The sequence below is a fragment of the Manis pentadactyla genome, chromosome X (assembly GCF_030020395.1).
Source record: "Manis pentadactyla isolate mManPen7 chromosome X, mManPen7.hap1, whole genome shotgun sequence".
Taxonomy (NCBI): domain Eukaryota; kingdom Metazoa; phylum Chordata; class Mammalia; order Pholidota; family Manidae; genus Manis; species Manis pentadactyla.
The window spans coordinates 4,003,072-4,012,691 of record NC_080038.1 but is presented as its reverse complement, the minus strand read 5'-3'; positions in this window follow the sequence as shown (position 1 = coordinate 4,012,691).

The following is a 9,620-nucleotide window of genomic DNA, read 5'->3' as shown; positions in this document are numbered from 1 at the left end:
TATTATTCTCTGACAGAAAATAAGAAAGAGGGCAGTCACACAAGCCTGGGCATTTTGGATGGACAGAACCAAATTCTAATCCTCCCTCCGCCTCTTATAAATCACTTGATCTCCTGAACTAAAATGTGTTCATGTATCAAATGACTGTAGGACTTCCTTTGAAGTTGGTGTGGGGATTACATACGTGGGGAATGATGGCAACTTGTACCTTTCTTATAAAAATAACATGTGTGGGTTCCTCTTTAAGCAGGAACAGCAACCACAGCAGATCCAGTTTCCTTTTCTCTCATCCTAAAATATGTATCAGTGTTTTCATAGATTTTTCAGTGGAAAATACCATCTGGACCTTTGGGGACCAAAATGCCAATCAACTTTCCTCGACAGCAGAAACTAATTATCTGTATACACCTCATCTTGAAGTCACCTTGATATGAGATTGGACAATAACTGAAATGAAAAAGAAGTTTAAAATTCCTTGAAGGACAAGAGGATTTGTAACAGAGGTGTTTCTGTGAGCTTGCAGAACTCTGAAGCCTTCCTTTGTTTTTAGAAAGACACATATAGACGGGAAGTAGGAGGTGCTGTCCCAGAGAGAAAGCACACGTAACTCTCCCAGAGAAGGAAACATCTTCCACGGCGACTTCCAGAGGGAAAAGGAGCTGCTGGTCAATGAGTTACAGTCACTCAGGATAAATACAAGGCATGTTTCAAGGAGTAAAACTGAGGGTCAAGTTTAGTTAGGTGGAAAGTTTCCTAACAAAAGCCAGAAACACTAAAAGCACTTTGTTTTCCCTAAAAAAAAAAATTCTTCTGTTTCACAAGTGTAGATTCCACCTGTCTGTGGATTTCCTTTCATTACATTGGGGTGGGTATTGGCAGTAAGTATTGAGGAAGACGTCCCTGTATCATCTCTCTCGTTTCTGCTTCTGTTCTGTAGCCCTGCACAGCTGCACCCAGTATGTATTACTCCCTCACTGAGTGCTCAAACGGAGGCAGAGGAGAGGCCAGCACTTGTATTTACGGAAGAGAACACTGTTGTAAACCGGAGCAGCATTGCACTAATAAAGACCTTTTCTATAATGGAATTGAACAAATCAATAGATTTGTTTGGGTCATCTGTCTGTCAAAATTTCAGACCCAAATAATGATATTCCGTAATATAATCAAGACAGCGTGCCGACAGGGAATAAACATGGAGATTTATACTACTTTTAAATTATATAAATAGGTTTGACAGGAACTAATGTCTTACAACAAAACTGGTTGCGTGTGTATACACACACACAGAATGAAGAGTTTGACAGAGACCCATATAAGATAATGAAATTATTGATGAAATGAGAAAACTCAGTGATGCCTAAAGGAAGTCATTGTGAAGGAGGCTTTCTGCTAACCTCAGGTGTGTGCCTCATCTCATCACTATAAACTCAAAGAAAATAATAAAAGGCAAAATAATTAGGATGGTATCCTACTTCAACCTAGCCGTGGGATGGATGTGAGCCGGCAATGGAAATAAATAATGAGTAGAACTGAGACCGTCTGCAGTTAAGCTCTAAAACCTTGAGCTTGCAAAACTGGAATAATTGTTACCTTTTAAAAACTGGACTGTCTGAGCTCAGCATGGTGAGTTTGCAAGAAGTTCTAATACAGCTGCATGGTACAAATGGCGACCCCTCCCAATGAACCACTTTTTGGCTTGACCACCCATCACAATGTTGCTATGTGGATGGTTTATCAGCACTTCACAAGCAAGACACCTTTTGGCTGTTAGGCAAATATTTGAACTGTGAGTGAGTGGATCTACTAAGTGCAAATTAATAAACAATAGAAACAATAGAAACTCAACAGATAATCTTTGTTAGGCTGGAGGAAGGAAAAAGAAGGACATGCAAACAGAACAGAGAGATGCCATAGGGGGAGAACAGACCAGACCCCAAGGTCCGTGCCTTATACGGAAAGGGGACAACTCTTCCTGAATTCCACCCTTCTGATGTGCCAACTAAGACCCGGATGTCAGCCTCCTCCCTCTTGGAAGGAAAAAAAAGTTTCTAGTTGTCTATTATGTCACCTTTAGCCAATCATACCTCTCCACACCCCCTAGGATAGCTTGCCCACGCCTCCCCATCCTTATAAGCCACCACTTCCCTGACCCAGTGTGACTTCCCCGGCCTGTAGTACCCACACCGCGGAACATCACCCGGGAGTGGCATTCAAATAAACTACCTGGCCCTTTGTTGCCTCTCTTCGTCTGCTTATTTCAGCTAAAATGTATCTTACAATCTTATGGTTCTGCGGTTCAGGAGTCCATAAGGGGTTTGTTTCACAGGGCTAAAACGAGTATGTGAGCAAGGTGGGGGAGAACACATTTCCTTGTCTTTTCCAGCGTGCAGAAGTTGGTCACATTGTCAGGTATGTGGCCCCTTTTCCTCTTCCAAGCCAGCAAAGGCCCACCCACTATGTCCCACTGCTGTCGCCTCACCGTAACAGGGGCTTGGCCACTCATTTCCACATCTATGGACCCTTACGATTATATTGGTCCACCTGGATAACCTAGGATAATCCTCTTATTTTAAGGTCTGATAATTAGCAGCCTTAATTCTATCTGAAACTTTGATTCTCCTTTGCCATCTATGGTAACATTTTAAGAGGTTTTGGGAATTAGGACATGGACATCTTTGTGGGAAGGGCCATTATTTTCCCTACAACAACAAGCACGTAAGGCCTTGTATCTCACGAATTTGAAACTGAAGTACATAGAATTTATGCGACTGATAGTTAAGGAATAAAATTTAGATTTTATGTGACAGTGATTTTTAAAACTGTGCTCTTGTCTTCTGTATATAGATCTATAAATTTGATATATATTTCCAATATAACGGTTGTTAAATCTGTGTGCCTTTTGCACATTCTAAACTTTAAAACATTGAAATTGCATGCATTTATTTTTAAATCTTTAGAACATAAATATTAACACTTACCAATTTGCCAAGTGGAATACATAAATACACAAAATAGGACATGTCATGTTATAACAATCTAAGGACATCAGGTAGTAAAATGGAAACCATCATTTGATCAGATGCTTGAACATCCTTTGAATAAAAATTAAGTATAAGGTCTTAACTAAGGAATAAGTATGTCATTGTGTTTTCCTGTTTAGTCCTTTTGTTTGTTTTTTTAGTTTGGGCCCGACTACCTATCCAATTCCTTTAAAGATTAGTATATATTGAATGATGACTGCATTTGGCATTTTGGTTGATGTTTTAGTTGTTTTGATCACCCTCAGAAAGGTTCTTGAGAAGTATTGTTCTCTACTTTTTATTTTTCTCTATTTTTGATAGTCTAAAATTGATTTGAAGTAATTCCTAGTTTCATCTTTTCAGAAATCCATTTAAAAAAATGAATGCTCTATGTCTTTACCAAATTCATCTGCACAAAAACAAGTTTAACAAAAAAACTGTAAGAAGGAACAGAGTTTGACTTGCTCAAACATTGGATACTGAGATATGCCAAGGACAAAATTTGAAAGCATTCATCAATTAAGATAAAATGTCAATGGAGGTGTTATAGTCATGAATATTTATGAGGCGAATGACAAAGCATCCTAATATATTTGAAATGTACTTAACAAAAGGTAGGTTAAAATGCAAAGGTACTAAATTGTTAGGGAAGACTTTGATGCTCTTCCCTGTCTTTGACAGCATAGGTCAATAGAAATAAGTAAATGAAAATGCAGACAATATTTACAATCCAATCAATAATGTTGAATAATAGATACAAATTAAACTGAGTCCTGGAAGCAGAGAATCCTTCTGTTTTTGCAAGTGTACATATGTTGATTCTCCAAAAGGGTCATATGTTAGGTGACAAAGAATATACTAAAGTTTTAAAAAGAAAGTTGATTCTGAAAATATCCTTTGCCCTGAACACACTGTTTGATAACCATATGGTAATAACAATAATCTCCTAACCACAATAGGAGCAAGAAAACCCAGGAACTCAGCCTCCCTCACCCCAAAAAAGAGAGGAGTTCATCTCTCAGGCAGGACATGCACAGCCCATCGAAATTGGCCCCTCCACCTATTTTCTCTCATATTATCTTCACACATTTCCTTCAAAACACTGACTTGAAATATCTTTTTTTTAAAATAGATTTTTTAGGGCAGTTTTAAGTCCATAGTCAAGGTGAACAGAAAATACAGACTTCCCCTACATACTCTGCCCCACACGTGCATGGCCTCCTACCCCTCTAGCAACATAGTGCACGAGAGTGAGACGGGGACCATGGGCTTAGACAGAGCAGGGTGAGGGCCTCCGGAGAAAGCAAGGCAGGATATTTGTAGTCAGAGCAATGTAACTACATGCAAGGAAACTCCCTACCAAAACTCTGTGTTAAACATTAAGCTCTAGAGTCATTCTTCAGTGAGATCAGTTAATATTACCCAGATAAAGAAGAGTAGCACATGTTTTTATTATGCTAATCATTTGTAATCATGTGTAAGATTCACTGTAGCATGCTAAAAGGCCCAGGTCTATGTGCTGTCTTTCCTCCTTCAGACCTGATGAGGTGATTTGCAAACTGAGCAACTAATTTAGCTGCAGGCCCAGCTGTAAATAACATAGTAAAAGGCAGGAAGGATTCCACCTTAAAGATAAGATTGCCTTTTAACACCCAGGAAGTTTAAGAAGTAAGATTCTTAACTTAGTCTTTAGCAAACAGACAATGGCTCAACCCACCTTGGGGGCTGGGCAGGCAGCATTGTTTGATATGCTCCCAGACTAAGAAGCTGGTATCCCGGGGAGAAAAATCAAAGCAGGAAATTCCTTATGTTAAGTTAATTCTAACTATTCAGGGACCACTTAACGAGTCCACACCCCTAAGCCTTTATCCGGTTCCCAAAAATCCTCAACTGCCTATAAAACCCCTAGAACACGCACCACCCTGGGCTCTCTTGTCCCGTCCTGGCGTGAGCCGGGAGCTCTGTCCTCTCACTGTATCTCTCAATAAAAGTCTCCGTGGCTCTCCTACCTTGAGTGTTTGCTAAGTTCATTCATTGACTCCGCAAACAAGAACCCCGGCATCAAGAGGGGCACATTTGTTTTGACCCCCAAACCTACAAGGACATGTCATCATCCCCAAAGTCCGTATTTTACATTAGGGTTCACTCTGGGTGTTGTATAGTCTATGGGTTTGCACAAATCCAATGCCATGTATCCATTACAGTATGATAGAGATTGTTTTCCCTGCCCTAAAAATCCTCTGTGCTCCACCTGTTCATCACCCCCACCCTCTGCAACCACTGATTCTTTTACTGTCTCCCTAGTTTGGCCTTGTCCACAATGTCACAGAGTTGCAATCGTGCCATACGGAGCCTTCTCAGATTGGCTTCTCTCACTCAGTAGAGTGCCTTCCAGGTCCCTCCATATATTCTGATGGCTTGATTGCTGATTCCTTTTTAGCCCCAAACAATATCCCATTGTCTGGATGCCCAACAGTTTCTTTATCCATTCACCTACCAAAGGGCATCTCGGTTGCTTCCAAGTTTTGGCACATGGAATAAAACTGCTGTAAACATCTCTGTGCGGGTGTCTGTGTGGACATAACTTTTCACCTCCTTTGGGTAAACAAGTGCTGAATCAGACTGTGAAAGTATGTTTAGTTTTCTAAGAGTCTGTCAGACCGTCTTCCCAAGTGGCCAGCACTGTTTTGCATTCTCATCAGCAATGAATGAGAGCCCCTGGGCCTCTGCTTGTCTGCAGCTGCTGGCGTCAGTGTTCGGAATCCACCATTCTGACAGTTGCGTAGCAGAATCTCACATTTTAATCTGAATTTCCCTAGTGACGTGACAGGGAGCATCTTTCCAATACACACGTTTACCAATGGTACGTCTTCTTTGGTGAGGTGTCCAGATACTTTTCCCATTTTCAAATTGGGTTGTTTGTTTTCTTATTGTTGAGTTGTAAGATTTCTTGGTATATTTTGGACATCATTCCTCTATCAGACATGTCCTTTGCAAATATTTCTTCCAGTCTGTGGCTTATCTTCTCATTCTCTTGACAGTATCTTCTGCAAAACAGAAGTTTTTAATTTTAATGAAGTCCAGGTTATCAATTATTTTCTTTCATAGATTGGTGTTACATCTAAAATGTCATCAGCAAAACTCAGATCGTCTAGATTTTTCTCCTATCTTATCATCTAGGAAGTTTATCGTTTTTCATTTTCCATTTATGTCTGTGATGCATTCGAGTTAATTTTTAAAGGGTCTAAGATCTGTGTCTAGATTCATTTTTTTTTTACATGGGGACATCCAGTTAGTTATTCCATCACCGTTGTTGAAAGGACAGTTTTTTTCCCCATTGTATTTCCTTTGCTCTTTGGTCAAAGACCAGTTGACTACCTGTGTGGGTCTGTTTCTCAGCATCCAATTCCATTCTGTTCATCCCTTTGTCTGTTATTTTCCCAATACCACAGTATTTTGATGATGAATTATCATTCTTTGTATTCACATACTTTCTTATATTTTGGCTATTTCCTCAATCTTCCCTGTCTTGTTCAGCAATGCATTAATAAGTAAAGACATTTAAACAAATGAATTGGTTAAGTGGGGTTAAAGAGGAAAACAAAATATCGGTGACACTCATTCATCCCATTTAGAAGCATATGTGACTGGAACATGACAGGCAAGCAGCACGGTGGCAGTTGCTGGTGCTGTGATCACAAATGCCTAAATAGTGAAGCATACAGGACGTGCTCAAAGGTGTCCTTCAAGGCAAGTTCATACTCGGCAAAGTTTCCACATTAAGCAAACAAATACAAGACCAGAAATATATTCACTCGTTCGATGGAATTAGTCCCAAAAAAGAAAAGTAAACAAAACTGAGAAACAGCGCAGTGGGTTAAATCCAGATGCAAATGGGAACCAATGAGTTACGAAAAAAGTGAAGCTACATAAGGAAAAAATAATTGGCAAATTAACAGAAACATGGTAGTTGAAGATGTGACCTATTTTTTCTGCTCGACAGATTAAAAGGCAAAACAGACAAGGAAAATAGGAATAATTAAATAATAAGGTAAATAGTTGCTATATGTGAAACTGGCTCCGGGTCTAGTTCTTAAATAAATAGTTTTTCACAGTTTAATTTATCTAATAACAAATTATTGAAAACCAGGTCTTCTAAGGCAGTTTACTGCTTTTGACTATAGTCAATTTATGAAATTTACCAAAATCACTTTAAAGGAACAGTCATCTTAAATATAGTATATGAATTTGAGTTAATTTGAATTAGAAATCTAAATTAATTTCCTATTAATTCTTTCTCAACCAGTGTTGTTTAGATGAACCACAGAATATAAAGAAATGATTTTACTGACCATTTTCTTGGAATTAATAGTTGCAGATGCACAGAAGTCGTTACTTTAGAGCCTAATTCTCTCAAAGAATCTGGTTGCAAAAGGCCATATCTGCAGAACACTCAGTCATCAGAATTGGTTTCCCACGAGAATCATAAGGGTAGTTTTAAAGAATGCTGATGTTTGCATCTCACCCCCAAAATATTCTGATGGAATTGATCTTGAGCGAGGCCTGGGCATCCAGAGTTTTTTAAATCTTCCTGCTTGACTCCACTGTGCAAATTCACAAACAACTGGCTTAAAAATCAGGTAGAGATCTTGGTCAAGTGCAGACTCTGCTCCCCTCAGTGCGGGAGAGGTTGGTGATGACTCAGTAACCCCCACGTCATTTGATGTCAGTGGCCCACAGCCCCCACTGCATGGCGGGGGTCTGAGCATCCTACCTTCTCTCTCCTCACATGTCCAGCACTCAGTGCCTTCTCTCCATCCTTGATCTCCGTCATGACTGTTGTCCTGTTTCCCTGGGAAGGTGCAAAGCATCAGTAGAGATCCCACAAGCTTGCCTTCCAGTCTACCCACCTGCCTGCCTTCAGGCATCACCTTCCAGCCTTCCCTCTGTGACATCCACCCGTCCACGCAGCCATCTAGTGAGAACAGCCCACTTGACTATGAGTGGACTTCTCCAAGACCTCCACAGCTCTCCCTCCCTCTTCATCACTCCCAGGTAGTCCCGAGGACCCAGGTCACTCCGATCAGCAGTTAGGCTAGGACTCTCCCATCAAAACCAAAACACAAAAACAAAGAAAAAAAAAAAAGGATGGAAAAAATGTCTTCTGATCTTCATTTCCTCTTTCGGGTACTGCCCCAGGGTTTTCTGCTAACAGCAAAACATCTTGGAAAAAGCTGGTTTATTTTGACATCTTCCAATTTCTGCCTCCCATTTTTCTTTTAAACAAGGCATTCTTGGCTCCTTGCCTGTAAAAATGGGCTTTGGGGAGGTCACCAGGAATGTCCACGCTGCTGCCTGCAATGCCTCGCTCGGTCCTTGGCTCGGCATACCTGCTGGCATCCTGGGACACGATCCCTAAGCCCCCTCTGGGGAAGCTTCTGCACCTGGGCCCCTCGCTCTCCTGTCCGTACCTCCCTCCCTCACCAGCTGTTTCTCCCAGGCTCCTTGGTGTTTCCCACGTCTATGCAGCTTTTCAGTCTCTCTGTGGTCCAGCGTTAGTCTGTGCATGCTTCTCTTATCTACACGTCTACATGCCCTCCGCCTGGGGTCTCCTCTAGTCCAGTGGTTTGAAAGCCCACCTCTCTGCTGAAAAAGTTTCTAATCCCTAGTTTGTATCTCCCCCCGGCCCTGAAAGCTGGATTGATGCATTCAAGTATGGCTTGATAGTTCTCCGTGGATGCCTTGGGCTTATCTCATTTTTTTACCCCCAGCTTTACTGAGATGTAATTGACACGTAACTTTGAGTAAAATTTAAGGTGTATAATGTGATGATGGGACACACTTAGGTATTGTGAGATGATTGCCACGGTAGGGTGAGTTCACACCTACACCACCTCACATGATTATCTTCTCATTTCCATGGTGAGAACATTCAAGATCTCCTCTCCTAGCGACTTCCAGGTGTATAACACAGTACTGTCGGTCACAGCCCCTGCGCTGTGCATCGGGTCCCCAGGACTTTCTAATCTGATAACTGGCAGTTTGTACCCTTTGACCCACTTGTGCCCATTTCCCCCACCCCCAGCCCCTAGCAGCTGCGTTTCCATTCTGTCTCTGGGAGTGTGGCTTCTTTGGATTCCGTGTACAAGTGAGATCCTGAGGGATTCGTCTTCCTGTGTCTGACTTGTGTCACTTAGCGTGATGCCCCCCAGGGTCCATCCGTGTTGTCACACGTGGCTTATTCAGCCGTGAGAGAGAAGGAAGTCCTCATCTCGGCTTTAGCATGCCACATTCTGCAGTCCCCACAAATCTCCTGCAGTGCCCCGCCCCCCGCACCCCCAAAAAAACAGGACAAGGGAAGGATCTCTGCTTCTTTGACCTCTTCTTTCCTTCGAAGCCTGCATCCACCATTTCAGGCAGTTTCCCAGGTCAGCCGAGCCTGCCACTACTTCTAGTCCTCTGCTACTCCGTCTTGGCCCCCGTCATTGTTCTCCTGGGGACGTAGAAGCCACGTGCCAGCCGGATCCAAGTGCAGACTTTTCCTCGGGTACAGCTACCAACACGGCAGGGAGACGGACACAGGACAGACGATGCCAGCCC